At 49.1% G+C, this 14632-nt stretch overlaps 1 protein-coding gene across 2 annotated transcripts in view; it reads right to left on the reverse strand.

The window, feature by feature from the left end:
• The window catches only part of DYNLT5 (dynein light chain Tctex-type family member 5), an 80673-nt gene that overhangs the window by 16660 nt on the left and 49381 nt on the right, over positions 1 to 14632 (reverse strand). The gene's annotated exons all lie outside the window — the stretch shown is intronic.

Raw genomic sequence — 14632 nt, forward strand, 5'->3', positions numbered from 1 at the left:
TTCCTGAATATTGGGAATGCCAAATGGTCTATAATACCCTGTCGCCATTTGGCTCTAACGCAGTGTTTACCAAACTGTTTTGCACCGCAGCACACTAGTTAGATGACAACCACCACCACTCGCCTGCTGCCCTGCCTAAAGCACGGATGAATATGTCTTAATTGAAGCGACCTGAAACCTGCCCTTGGTTGCAGAGGAATGCCCACCCAGTGTACATGGTACCTGTTTCTAGATGGTGCCAGCAGATGTTCCTCATAAAGGCCTTCGTAGCCAATTGCACAATTAAGTCTCAGCATTTCGCAGTGCCTCTCTTTGCGCATATCATCCCGGGGTGACTAAGCCCTAATGAGCCCCCTACCTGGATGATCCTCAGTACAAGGGTACAGACTGATGACCAAGCGGTGCGCCAGCCAATAAACATGTAGTCATGGAGTGAATTTACACTATCTCATGCCCTACAAGGCCGCACAGTGTGCTTCTTCGCCTAAACCAAGGCAAGGGTGGATCACTATGTTCATGTAGCCTGCAAACCCATCCGTTATCTGCACTGACAGATGCTGTGTCGGCACCTCCTGGATGCATAGTCAATGCATATGTGTGTGGGAGACCCATACGCTGGCATTTTGTAAAAGCTTAGAGTGCCGCTGGCTGGCATTTTGCAGCTTCTGTCATTGCCTCCAGCTATATACTGCAAAACCACACTATACCTGCAATACGTCACTACCCTTGGTTTAAACAATGCTAGTTTAGTTGTATAAGATAAATTAAGCCCGAATTTAAGCTTTGTTGCATAGCGTATTGAGAATGCTCCTTTCTTAAATGGTGGGTCTGTCACTCTCAATGTGTTGACCAATAAATAAAATGTCTCAATTCACTCAAAAGCAAGTTGAACCGCAAATGAGACCAATACCACTAAGCAACATCACATCACAAATCAACTGAGATCCTGTACCGCCCCATGAAGCAGGTAAATGTGTATAAAACCCAGCCATAGCCAAACAAAATCTCTAGAAGCAGTTTATCAGGGAATCGTAGAGATCACCGGAGTCCCTCAGCGCCCTCCGTACTCCCGCAACAGCCAGACAGGTCACCTGCACGCATGCCAGGTGCCGAAACCAGAAAGCGGCAGCCATTTTGAAAATGGAATGGCGGTGCACAATCCTCTCATCGGAGACAAAATTGGCTTGTGCCGGCATCCTCCCCACATTGGGCTAGCTATTTTATTGAACCATGGTGCTTTCAGCGAACTGCCCTTTTCCAGTGAACTGGAAAGTCATGGGGGAAGCTACATCTATCCCTAACCTGACAACCCTCACCGCACCACGCAGCACGGTACCCGTAAACTGCGTGCCCCACACTGCAGGAGTCAACAACCCTGGTGCTCCAAGTACCAAAACAAACTGTAAAACAAGGCCCACAACCAGAGCACCATGCCTGCACTGTTAGCCTGTAGCGAAGACGCCCAGATCTATAATGCGTTTCTTGTAAATTACCTCCTATTACAACATTCCACAAAACTACTGCTTTAGCGGTGTCCTATATACATATTGGCAACCTATCCAAGCACCACAAAACGTAACTAAGAAATTGAGCCTCAACTTTGAAAAATAACAATCACTGGCCCTGAAACGAGGCAGACAATGCTTGAGCAACTGAGCAGCCTCACTTCCCAAAATTACCTGCAGGTTATTTGTTCACACGACTGGGCAGCTAATAGCTAAATGACCAGAAATTTAGATTATCTTAATATGCTTGTACCTACTCTTTGTCCGTAAGGAGAACCGGGTCCATTTGATGGTGCAGCGACAAATCCCACCGCCTGCAGACAGCAAAATAGTGCGCTGGCCAGGCTCAGTGCTCCGAATCAGGTTGCCTATCTTGGCAAAGGCCTAGTTTGAGGATTCTGAACAAGCATGCTAGCTCGGCCCCATCCATAGCTGCCATTGTTGCAGATTGCTATGTATGACGCTTGCATAATTCCAGTGAATCTGTGAGTGACATCAAGACTATGCCTGACATTTTCTAGCACTACACCTACAACAAGCCCGTCCATTGGCTTAGTCAATGCTTATTAGTTGCCCGCACAACTACTAACCTTGCCACTCCTATGCGTGCGACAATTCAGACTGCTCGAGGTAACTTAAGTGATTTGCCCTGCTTCACAGGATGCTTGAGCCTACCGACAGACGCTAAGAATGATTTTGGAGCGGGCAATAGTGGTCTCCAATGCACACTGAACAACAAACAACTGCTGTGCTCATCTTTAACCACACAACAAACCACACAAACAGTGCTACTATGTGGCAGCGACCACAAGGGCCGGAGTCCGATGCCAAGCCCCAGAAAACCACCGGCTCAAACCAAACTCAGCGAAAATACCAGCGAGGCAAACGCAGACCCCCCATCCATCCGATGGCCACAGCGAGCAGCACCGTGCTTCCGCGCTTGACACTAGACTACATCCAAAAGTAAATTTACAACAAATCACGCAACCGCGTCCCCATGTAGCAACCGCGGGAAGCGCCGCTCTCCAAATAAACGCTGCAACAATACCAGCGAGGCAAACTTAGAGCTTTATCTCTCCAATGGCGAAAAGTGAGCGGCACAGCTCTGAGTAAATAATATCGTTATTACTGCGCCAAAGCGTTTAGCATTATATCAAAGTGAATCAAAAACACCTAGGCGCCATACCACCAGGGCCCCTTGCCTTCTCCAGCGTGCTCTTAAGTTCAGTGCCATCAGGAGGTTTGCTTCTCATCACGAAAAGCTAGACAGTGGTGCACGTGGCCACCACCGCCACCTGCCCCCCGGTTGGGGTCTGCCCATAAGATGGCCGCCTGTTATGGACGCTGCAGGGTTCGCGCTGTGCCGGACATTTGCACACTTCATTGATAATTATACTTCAGAATGACAACCATTGAAGCACCAGGGTTCCAACACCTGACATTCAGAGTAGGAGTCAGAGACCTTACCCAGTAGGCCACAGTGACTCATAAGTAACATTCCAATATCTGAATAATTAGGGCAAGAGTAGAGAACACCAAGAACTTGCACCAGCACGCACTGCTAGATTTAGAAACACTAATAACACAAAATAAACTGCTTCTTTCCTATTATGTAATTAACAAAATGGACTCCCTCTATCGCATGCTTAAACTGCACCTTGAAGTTCAGTGCACTAAGAAGGGGGCAGTCCTGCAATCAAGTAAGCTGATTCACCCAGCCACTTCCCATCGCTTCAGCGGGGCCTGCAGTTGCAAGAATGCGACACGTCCAAGGGGCAGCGTGACCAGGGGCATGAGACACAGCCGTTGCAGTCCCTACTCACCGCTGCAAACTATCGCATGGCCCCCTTCCACCGCTGTTTGGACCGCACTAGCGGCATGGCAAGGGATGCCTGAAGACGTGTGCAAATATTCCTCAATGATGATGTGCCCTCTGCCCGTTGATAAACTTGCCTCCACTCATGTAAAATTTGCGCACTGACAACTACCGGTGCGCGTGCCCCTTGAGGATGAGTGGGCTGCATGTCCTACCCCCGGCGCTGCTGGTGAAGCCGGAAGGACGCTGCTAAATGAAAAGGACCAGTGGGGGGGTATGAGGCCAACACTGCATTCCCAGCTCCAACAAGCAGGTGGACCCAATAACAACACTGCCCCCAAGCGGTGTTCACCTGGGCCCCGTGAGCAACGATCGCCTGAGCAACGATCGCCAGACCCCCCCTCTCCACACCCCAGGCGCAAAAACAGCCCGAGAGGCAGCGACGCGCAGCCGACCCAGCCGGAAAATTAACGAAGTGGCATGGCATCGCCCACTGCGCCTTACACCAGGACCAGAGCTGATCGTCTAACCCGTGCTTGAGTCCCGGATCCCCCGCAAGCGCCGAACGCGGTGGCTCACGGCTCCTCTTACCCAGGCAGAGGTAGGTGGCAACCCAGAAACACATTAAGCAACCTCGTCGTGCGCGCTCCCGACATTCTCTATCGAGATGGGATCACACACAGACATCCTCAGACTGAACATCAGCTCGTACAGCGTGCAAACTGCGCTAGAATCAGCTTGGTAAGTTTGCAAGAAGGAGGGGGGTCACGCTCCGCCTAACCTAACACGGCGCCTGTGTTAGAGAGCGCGAGCTAACATTATAGCACGTGCATATGGTCCTGATAGCGGTGCTCCATCATTGCCATTGAGCCCCACTTTGGTACGTTGCACCCCAATGACGTAAGCAAACGGACCACTGCATTACCTAGCAAGGTAGGCCATGGGTCTCTGCCATAATAATGTCAATGCTCGAAGTAAATAAGGCTGGCCAGCGTGCATTGGCCCTGAACCAGCACATCATAAGCAACAGTTCTTCCCTGCCACTAATCTGCCACCTTCGCTTAGGCGCGAACCAGGGGGGAGGGGCGTTAGTTGCATAAGCTAAATACACAGTAACTATGGCTTGTATATAATATTAAGTCACTGCGACCGGACCTGCACCACGACCACGCTGGGGGGGGGCAAAACCAGAAAACATACCCGCCCCACGTGCGCCAGCACAAGCAGCCAGCACAACCGCGCAGCCAGAATTCATGCCACCCGCTAGCATCGCCTGCCTGGCACCCTGGGTTATCAAGGGGGGGGGGGGGGGGTGCACCGCCCCCTGCCACCTCTAACACGCCCAACTGGAACAGTGGACTCGACGGTAGCACCTGCTACGGTAGTGCAGCGAAGCGGGGTATAAGCAGCCGGCCGGGAGGCAGCAATCCAGGATCCACGGATGCAAAAATCTCGCAAGACTCACTATCTCGAGACTACAATGCAGGTAACCACAGTGTAATCCAGCACCAGGCGGAGACCCATGACAGCCAGGGGCAGCCCTTCCTGCCTTGGGACAGCGAAACGCTCGTTGAGGGGTTGGAGGCGGCGGGCCGTGCGGATAACGATAGTGCCTCAAATACCCAATTGGCCCAAAGCTCGAATCTGTGCATAGCATAGTGAGCAAGCCGACTTGTATTTTGCTGTTTCTGTCATTGCATCCAGATATATGATACACATAACATCATACCTACAACAAGTCAGCACTATTGGCTTCGTCAATGGTTGTTCATTGCATAAGCTAAATAAGAAGTAATTATGGCTTGTATATAATATTGAAAAGCTTCCACTAAAAGCTCCGGTTGACACTGTTGCTGCTCCTGAGGTGTAAAAAGAGAAGGGCAGTCCCGAGACAAGGATTTCCTTTCCCTTAAAACGCTCACCTGGCATGACTTCAAAATTGAAAGAGGAGAACAAGTCGCCTGATCAGATTCAGTGTCTCAGGGCCCTTTGCATTTGTGCATGCTCCATGTTGTGCAAAGCCAACATCCCCTTAACTCTACCCCCTCAAACAGTCTCAACCGGGAGTGAGCAGTGATTCGGGCTGATTGATGTTCCCCGCTGTTTAGACACAGCTCACGCTGACTTACGGGCCACTGGCAGCTCCACCGCAGCCCACCCTGGCATCGCACCAACCCGTTGGGCTTGTGCACAACCAGGCTGTGGGCCCTCATACCTACAGGTCTCTGACCCTGACAGCCAGGAAAAGTACCTTAATCCGGCTGCCGCAGGCACCGGCCTGTCCCCAATCCCCGCAACACAAATTAAAATCAGAGCATCCGGGACAACCTCAACCTGAGTCCCCAACCGCTCCCGAGACGGGTTTCTCCACACCCCTAGACCGCAACAACTGCCCCCCAAACTCGGGACTCACTGCTGCCGAAACACATACCAGCCCGGGAGAAGGGGCCAACATACCAGCAATTGTGGCCGGTAAACCCGGGCAAGCTCCGGACCCATTACAAGCTTGGGAGGGGCAGGCCAGCACCCTGAGGCACTCGCCACATGATTTCAAGGCCCCTAGCTCACTATTGGAGCCAACATTACACCGCTTTCGTGACCACGCGTGTGAGGGAACGTGCATCGTCCTGTGCCCGATCTCGGTGCCCATGCGCCGCAGCGCTCGGGCCTTCCTGCCACTGATTATGCCCATGACCCCCCCCCCCAGCCTGCGGGGAGCCTCAATAGCTCCCGGCCAGGTCCTTGTTGCTACATGCCTAACTAGCGGTAGAGGGCCCACGCCAAAACCACCCTCTCAGCCAATCAATCCCCCCACCGACCCCCCTCTTCCGGGAGCACCGCAAAACAGTGGTTCCAGAGCGGGACCGGGCAGCGAGCAACCCCAGTAATGGAGTAGGGACAATGTAATAAGGGCTCCTGGCAGCTAATTGCCGGAGCAGGGAGAGGGGTGACGCGCACTGACTCACCTCCCTTCCTGAAAGGGTCTCTTACCGACTGACCCAACACTACCCACGACGGCGACGACAGGCGACAGTCAGTGCATGTCCGGAGACGGCATGTCGGGCGCGCAAAAGAGGGCGCTAAAATGGTGGGAGAGGCATATATACCCCAACGACCCCCCCTCTTCCGGGAGCACCGCAAAACAGTGGTTCCAGAGCGGGCCGCGAGAAACCCCAGTAATGGAGTGGGGACAATGTAATAAGGGCTCCTGGCAGCTAATTGCCGGAGAGGGGTGACGCGCACTGACTCACCTCGCTTCCTGAAAGGGTCTCTTACTGACTGACCCAACACTACCCACGACGGCGACGACAGTCAGTGCATGTCCGGAGACGGCATGTCGGGCGCGCAAAAGAGGGCGCTAAAATGGTGGGAGAGGCATATATACCCTCCCCCAAGTCCTGGCGCCCAGGAAGGACACCCCTAGCGCACCCCGACCAGGCTGGGGGGACTCCACCCAGAGTCCCTGCCGCTGATGGGGGTGTGGGGTGTGGGGTGCCCAGGTGACACTAGAGTGCTGACCTCTCTGGTGGCCCCCTGTGGGGGCCGCGGCCAGCCGCATTCCCGCCGCTTTTCGCTACTGTCTCCTCAGACACTACAATGTCCTGAGCATTTGGGCCATGAGGTGTGCCGCATGGCATGGATCAGGGTGGTGAGGGGGGATGTAACAGAGAGCCAACCATTAAAATGCTGAGCACTTTACTAATACAGAGAGGCAAATACTCCCCAGGTCCGATTCAAAATCAAATTTCATTCTGCACACAATGGAATCCTCAGGGAATTTCGAGATCTCAGAACGAAGAGGAGGGACACACTGGCACATCCAGGCTCCTACAGGGAAATTTCTTTGGAGGAGGGAATGTACACCTACATAGCTCGAGATAGGTTCGGGTTTTGACACCAGCACTGCCACAGCACACAGACATTAAAGCTGCAGCCCATCCCCATTAAGTGCACTTTACAAAAAAAGGCTGCACCGTGAATAAGAAATAGTTCTCCAAAAAACATCTAAAGAATGATACCGTAAGGAGATTGTAATTGGCTGGTGCTCCTCTGCCTTGACCGGAAGTGAGCTCTAGGCTGCGAGGACGAGTCAGGATGCAGCTAGAAAGAGGGGCACTCCAGGGAACCTATGGCATGCAGATGGCGGGAGTTAGTGGTGTAAGTGATTACAAAAGGTCTTGCAGACAGCGCATGCGCTTTAGGCTCGACCTAAAAATATCCCTACAAAATAGGACAAAACTCCACTGGTACTGGTTAGTTCTCTATTTTTCAAAAACAAACTCCCGCTTCGAAAGTTTGTTTTTATAAAAATGTCAATTTTGGTAAAGTTTTGATGGGCAGCAGCCTTCATGTGTGACAGGGCCATCCATCAAACTTTTCCAATATTGAGAGGAACCGCTGTGACTGCACTTCTTGCCTATGTTTAAAGATGTCCGCGGGGCTGACAGACATCTCAAAATTTGGTGGAAGTAATGTCCATCAAGGCAATGAAGTAAATTACTCGTCAGACATCCAACTGTCCGCCAAACTCCAGATCAAGCTCAAAATTCTGGTTGTACATTTGGTACTTTGAAGAAGCATTGGTTGTGATGGATCTGTGATTCACAGCAAAGGCCCCTGGCAGATGGCAATGTATTTTCAAAACAGGGTTCTCAGTGTGCCACCCCCCTCCTCCCATTTCAGTGATTTATTGCATGGAGAAATTGTCCGAAAGAAACAAACACAGCAAAAGCGCAGTAAGAATGGTAGAAGAATGTAATACATTGGTAGCAATTTCTATTCATGTTACCAAAAGTCAAATATACTTACTTAGTGTGAAAAAGTAGGAACACAAAGTAAGACATCAAAATGCTAAATACAAGTTTAGCTAAGTAAAATAGCTCAAATGAATGGCTTTAATATTTTCTTCTTTGCTATATGTAGGCTGCACTTTCATTTAACACATCAAGGCATTCTGTGTATTGTTTTCTTCATTTTCTTCAATCAACGAATGCAAAATAATTAGGTAAGGGAAAGTCTAGGGCTGCAAACATAGTTTCTAGGGTAGATTACACGACCTAGCAAGAGTCTCATATGTATGTTGTTATTAATGAAAGAACTGTACTTAATTGCTGTGCCATATGTATGACAATACTAAAGTATACAAAAAAGTGATTGATGCAATAGTTTAACTAATCTCAGCACTGGTAATTACTCTGGATCGCATCCCAGTCCATAGTTTTTTGCACACCATGCCACCTCAGTTTGGACTTACCCATATGCAAATTAGTTTTGAACCTTCACTGATGGGAACAGTCCAGCCCGAACTGCCAGGCCAGGTCCTCCCTGAACCGGAAGACAAGCAACCCAGGAAGGATTTTGCGCTGGTTATATCTCATCAGCCATTTATAGCTTGGTTCCAGTGACACAATGTGAACGGGACCCACACCTCGCCAAAACCATCTCACCTAGGGAGACACACTTAAGTACACAAAAAAGTTACTGATTTGGCGACTTTTGGGAGGCAGTTCGGGATACTCTGAAGGTACAACGGGGATACCCCTGGGGCTTCAACCTGGACTCGCGCTGTTGTGTGTGGGGGCAGACTGACCTTACGCAATAACACAAGCTGTTAGTTAACCTAGGTTGCGTAGTGGTGAAACAGGACATTATTAAGAAATGGAACTCGGGGACTGCTCCTACACATCATGAATGGCTAGATGGGATGGATTATTGTAGAATAATTGAAAAGGAAGTCTTTCAAAACAGAGGCTGTGAACGGAAGTATGAGACAATTTGGGGTGGCTGGTCTCAGGGTTTGGCTGAAAGGGACATTTATAGGAGAGATACCTGCTGACTGGGGTAGAGTTCAAGTTATAGAAACCGAGGGGTGTCCTGGGATGGACCAGCGGGCGAGCCGGATGCTCAAAGATGATGCTGCTTAGCGACAAACTGTCCTTAATTTATCTCATGAATAAATGGATGCATGTACCGTGGTGGGGGGCGGGAGGGGGAAGACGGGGTTAAGTTTTGCTATTGTGTATTTGTTGATATTACAATACTCCAATATAGTATTTATTTGAATTTAAAAAAAACTTTTTGATGGAGTGCTTGAACTAATCTCAGCCACTGGTAATTACTTGCATGAAGGACATAAAATGCCATCAGTTCCCTGGTATTCTCAAGATCTGACTCAGGCAAAAAGGAAATGTCAAAGGCTTAAGAGGATCCGGAGACAAGATTATTCTGAGGCTGCAAAAGAAGCTTATAAAATAGAATGTAGAATATTTAAAGGGCTAGTCAAAGCCTCTGGCTGTAGCTATTTTCATCACAAAATTCTTTACGCAAACAACCCTACTAGAGAACATTTTGTGGTCTACAACTCTCTGGTGAAAAGTACCCAGTGTATACCCAGGGCTCCCCCAATGCAAATGGTCTGCCAGACCTGGCAGATTTCTTTCAAAATAAAATGAATTTAATTTTATCATTATTCACCTTGACAGAGGAATCTGAAGACAGACTGAATCAGGGTGTTCACCATTTTAACTGTGGGACAGATTTGAAACTTATCATAGAGGAGGAGGTGATATCTCGACCCTTGTCCTATTAGGATTTTTAAGACGTAAGCCCCTTTTTTCTCTCCTTTGATAAATATTATATTAAATAATTCCTGAAAGAGGGGTGTGGCACCTGCTTTTTTTGTAAATTAGCATTAGTTACTCTGCTCCTAAAAATCAGACTTTAGACCCTAGCATTTCCTCGAATTATGGAACTATTTTCCGTCTTTTGTGTTTTGCAAAAATCCTGGAGATCTGGATAAATACACTACTAGCTTCTTACATTGAGGAAAATTGTGTGTTTAATAAGCCCCAATCTGGATTCAGATCCTGCTATAGCAATGAAACTATATTTGTGGCAGCTACCAATGACATCTTCAAGATCTTGGATGAAGGAAGTTTGGTGGGACTCATCCTCCTTGATTTGACAGCAACCTTCGATACAGTTTCTCATGCTATTTTACTTGAAAGGTTATTTGCTATTGGCCTGAGAGATAAACCCACTCAGATGGTTTGACTCCTTTCTGGAAAACAGAACTCAGGCTGTCCATATGGCAACTTTTCGCTTAGATTTGAAAGATATTGCTTGTGGTGTTCCTCAGGGGTCTGGTCTCAGTCTCACTCATTTTAGGTCTCGCATAGGCAGCGCATGCGCTGCCTCTACAAGGCATCAAGTAATCTGTATATGTTAGAAAGTAGCTGGTAGTTTCTCCCGCCGCTTGCCATTTGGTGAATGTTGGCACAGCTCCTGTTAGCTGGCTTTTTACTCGCTGTTGATGTCAAACTGACTTCCGTGTAGTCCGGAAGCAGCGGTCACTAACTACACTTTTTGTCCGCCAGATCGCACTTTTTTATTTGTCGCGCATCTCTGCCTGACACATGGCAGCGGCGCATGCGCATTCTACACAATATTCAGTGCTGTACTAAGTGGGCCTACGACATTGTATGTTTGAACCTGGGCCCAGCTGGTGTCTGTCATGGAGGCTGCTTTGCCTGCACCTAATTGACCCCACAGATCACCTCTACGGCTCGGTGCGAGTGTCGGCACACAGCTGTTGTCTGCCGTGGGGTCTACATTGCCAGCTGATTGCAGGATACTGGGAGCCGCCTGCGATTGAGTTAGAAAGCGCTGTGTGTGTCACTGCCGCAGGCCCGTTAGCGGGACCGAGAGTGTGTGTCGAGAAGCGACGACGCGCCCTAGTCATCTGTTGCCGATCACCGATCCAGCCCGAATTCCAGGAGGAGGACCGCGTCACTGGAGAAGCCGTACCATTGCTGGGTAACCAAGGACGCCTCAGCGAGGAAGCGCCAGCAGCGTTGCACCCCGCCCATCAGGACGTCGACAACCGAAAGAGGAGCTGCGCTCGAAGTTGGGAAGGCTGCCCCGACCCCTCCGTGAGGCACCTTCGAGGGAGGAGAAGTCCCGTCAGCCGATCGCCCTGGCGGGGGCCGCAGTACCAGAATAGCTCCCCAGGTAAAAATCATCTACCCACATTGCCGCTTCGCATTTCCTTAGCGGGTTGGAAATTAACGGGTCTGCCGAGGGTGGCTCGTATGAGCAGGGATTATTGTGGACACTTATTTTGACTGCGGGCCTGCCTCAGACCATGCCAGCATTGCACCAGGGAGAAGCACGGCCCGTCCTGTTGTTGGCATTTGGTTTCTTCACGCCTGGGGGGCAGAGTTCACCGTGCACCGATAGCCCGTATCGAGGGCTGGGGATTGTGCGTTGTTTTAGAAAGCTAAAACAGTCCTTTACAAGAGTAACCTTGAATTCACCAAGTGCCGTATTCCTTATCAGATAATTTTTGCTCACATTACTGGCCTAATACGTCTGGAACAGTGTTTCATTGTGCGTGGATGCTGGTTTGGAAGTGGTACAGATGTGCTTGAGTGTCAGAGTGAACATGTTGATGTACGCATGTGTGCGTCTGTTAATAAGTGTGAGCGTGTCTGTGTCCGTATACAGATGTGTTTGTGTGCGTGTGTCTGTATACTCATGTGTTTGCGTGAGCCTGTCTGTGTCTGTATACAGAAGTGTTTGTGTGCGTGTTTCAGTATGCAGATGTGTTTGTGGGGGTGTGTCTGTATACAGATGTTTGTGTGCGTGTGTCTGTATACAGATGTGTTTGTGTGCGTGTGTCTGTGCCCATATACAGATGTGTTTGTGTGCGTGTGTCAGTATGCAGATGTGTTTGCGTGTGTCAGGAAGCAGATGTGATTGTGTGTCAGTGTCAGTATGCAGATGGATGTGTTTGTGTGCATATATCAGTGTCAGAAAGCAGGCTGGCTGTGTCAGTGCCTGCGGGAGGTAGTCTGTGTGAGACAGTAGGTGTATGTGTATGCACTTGTATTCTGCCACTGAGAATGCACATCAGTCCTTCTGAAAGTGTGAGAGCCCCCGTGTCGTGCTGTTTTTAGGTCCCAGGGAGGGTTAGGGGTGTTTGAAGCCTGAATGCGTCTTGTGCTGTCCTTTTACAGCCGCTTCTCGTCGCTCTCACTGACACATGATAACTGTTGACTGAAATGGCTAGCAAAGGCTTTCGTGGCTACACAATATACACAATAGTTATCACAAGTAGTGAAGGTGCACGCCCGGCCAGGGGTGCAGCGTTAGAAGAGAATGAGTTACTACTGGCCATGGAGGTGAATAGCTGTGCCTAACACCTATGGAGAAGCATCAGTGCTTAATTTGATCTGGTGGTTTCCGATGCTTGGCACCGGCTCTTATGACAATCCGGCACATGGTGGTGCTGTCTGTCTAATTTTGGAAAGAGCACAACAGCAATTGGTTAATAATTCTACATACATTAACAATGACTAACACCTTCCCCACAAGCCATTCTTATAGCTTTCAGTGGCCTGGGATAGTCTGAAGTGTCACACTTGTAGAAGTGTCATAGTTAGTAGCTGTACTGCTATGGTTATTGGCAGCGCCGGCGGATGCAATGTGTGGTGCCTCCTGAAAAGGGCCCTGGCACTTCTTTGTTTACAAATTAAGGACTGCCAAGACCTCTCCTACAACTTGACAGAAGAGGGATGGATGCCCCAAACCCCAGTTTGTCAGTCCCCGCCTCATTTAGAGGGCCAGAAAGCACCTTTCCATTGGAGACACAGTAAGCTCAGGCATCAAGTAATCTGTATGTGTTGGAAAGCAGCAAGTAGTTTCTCCTGCCGCTTGCCATTTGGTGAATGTTGGCATAGCTCCTGTTAGCTGGCTTTTTACTGGCTGCTGATGTCAAACTTCACATTGCACAATTCCACAACTAACAATTCCAACACAACGCATATAATTCCACTCCACACAACATACACCCACTACACTCCAAACCAAAACACATAGGTAAAAGACATTGTCATTTACAATGCCAATCGCTCTAACTCCTACAAATGTGGACCTATTGCATTGCAAATGCTTGTTAATATACATGTTTCTCCCATGGCAGACTTGATTGCCTCTTTTGGCTCGCAATGTTATGGTAATGTTTATGCTACCCAAATGATTATCAGCATGGAGGGCAACATTTCCGACTCCAGGAAAAATTCAAAAGCTGTTTACTCAAGGTAGCTAGCTGGATGGATGTCAATTCTCTCCAGCTAAATTCAGATAATACTGAGATTTTTATATTTGGTAATCCCTCGATCTGGTCCTCTATGTGGTAGCCCCAATTGTTAGAAGAATATCTGGAACCAGCATCCACTGGCCATAATCTGGGCGTGCTATTTGATAGCAAACTCTAATTTGAGAATAAGATTAATAAGTGAATGTCGATGTGCTTCCTTCTAATGAAACAGCTAAAGTAGATCCTCCCTTTTATTCCTTATCATTTGACAGTTGATGGTGCAAGCCCTGATTTTAAACAGATTGGACTATTGCAATGCCCTTATTTTGGACTTCCGGATTAACCTATAAAGATGTTACAATCTATATGGAATGCAGCAGGTAGGTTGACTTTTTGGAGGAGTAAGTTTGACAGTGTCTTGTCTTTACTTGGCCAGTTACACTGGCTCCCTGTTCGTACAAGATGCTGGGTCAAGGCCCATTGAATGGCTCATAAGGCCCTTTACCCAGTAGTATGGTCCTCGTAAACATCTGATATGTTTCTAAAATATATTCCTCCCAGGCTGCTTCGCCTGACCTCAGCCTGTCTGATCACAGTACCTAACTACCAGCAGGACTGATTGTCAGCCCCAACATGGGTCCTTTTTTAAGTAACATGAGGGAGGGGGCACGGTACACTATGTAATGAAGATGGCGATTGCAATCGTTCCACTTAGACATTTTAACAGACTTGGGGCCATAATACAGAAGGAGCCCCGGGGTCGCAAAGTGCATTTACACCAGCTTTGGACGCCCCCAGGGCACTTTGGTATTATAGTAGGGGGTGCAGATGCTTGTACCTCCCCTTCTATGATGCCAATAGCGCTGGTGCACTTAATGCGCCAGCGCTACCTTCAGAGGGTGTTCCCTCATTTATATAGGGGCATGTCCTATGGAAATGAGGGAATTCCTTTGACTGCACCCACGCCATATTAGAGACAGTGGCGCAGAGTCGAAGAAGCCTGCATGAGGCGCACTGACAGTGCGCTATTTAAAAGGTGGTGCACTGTCAGTGCACCCCCTGAGAGCAGCCTCTGTAGGGGTTAAAGGGGGTCCCATGGACCCCCCCTGACATCTACTTGCAAGAGGGTGCAGTCAATTACTTCACCCGCCTGCAAGGGGATCGCAAATCCCTTTTGAAAGTGCAGGCAAGTGCTGCCTGCACAGTGAAAAC

The sequence above is a fragment of the Triturus cristatus genome, chromosome 4_2 (assembly GCF_964204655.1).
Source record: "Triturus cristatus chromosome 4_2, aTriCri1.1, whole genome shotgun sequence".
Classification (NCBI taxonomy): domain Eukaryota; kingdom Metazoa; phylum Chordata; class Amphibia; order Caudata; family Salamandridae; genus Triturus; species Triturus cristatus.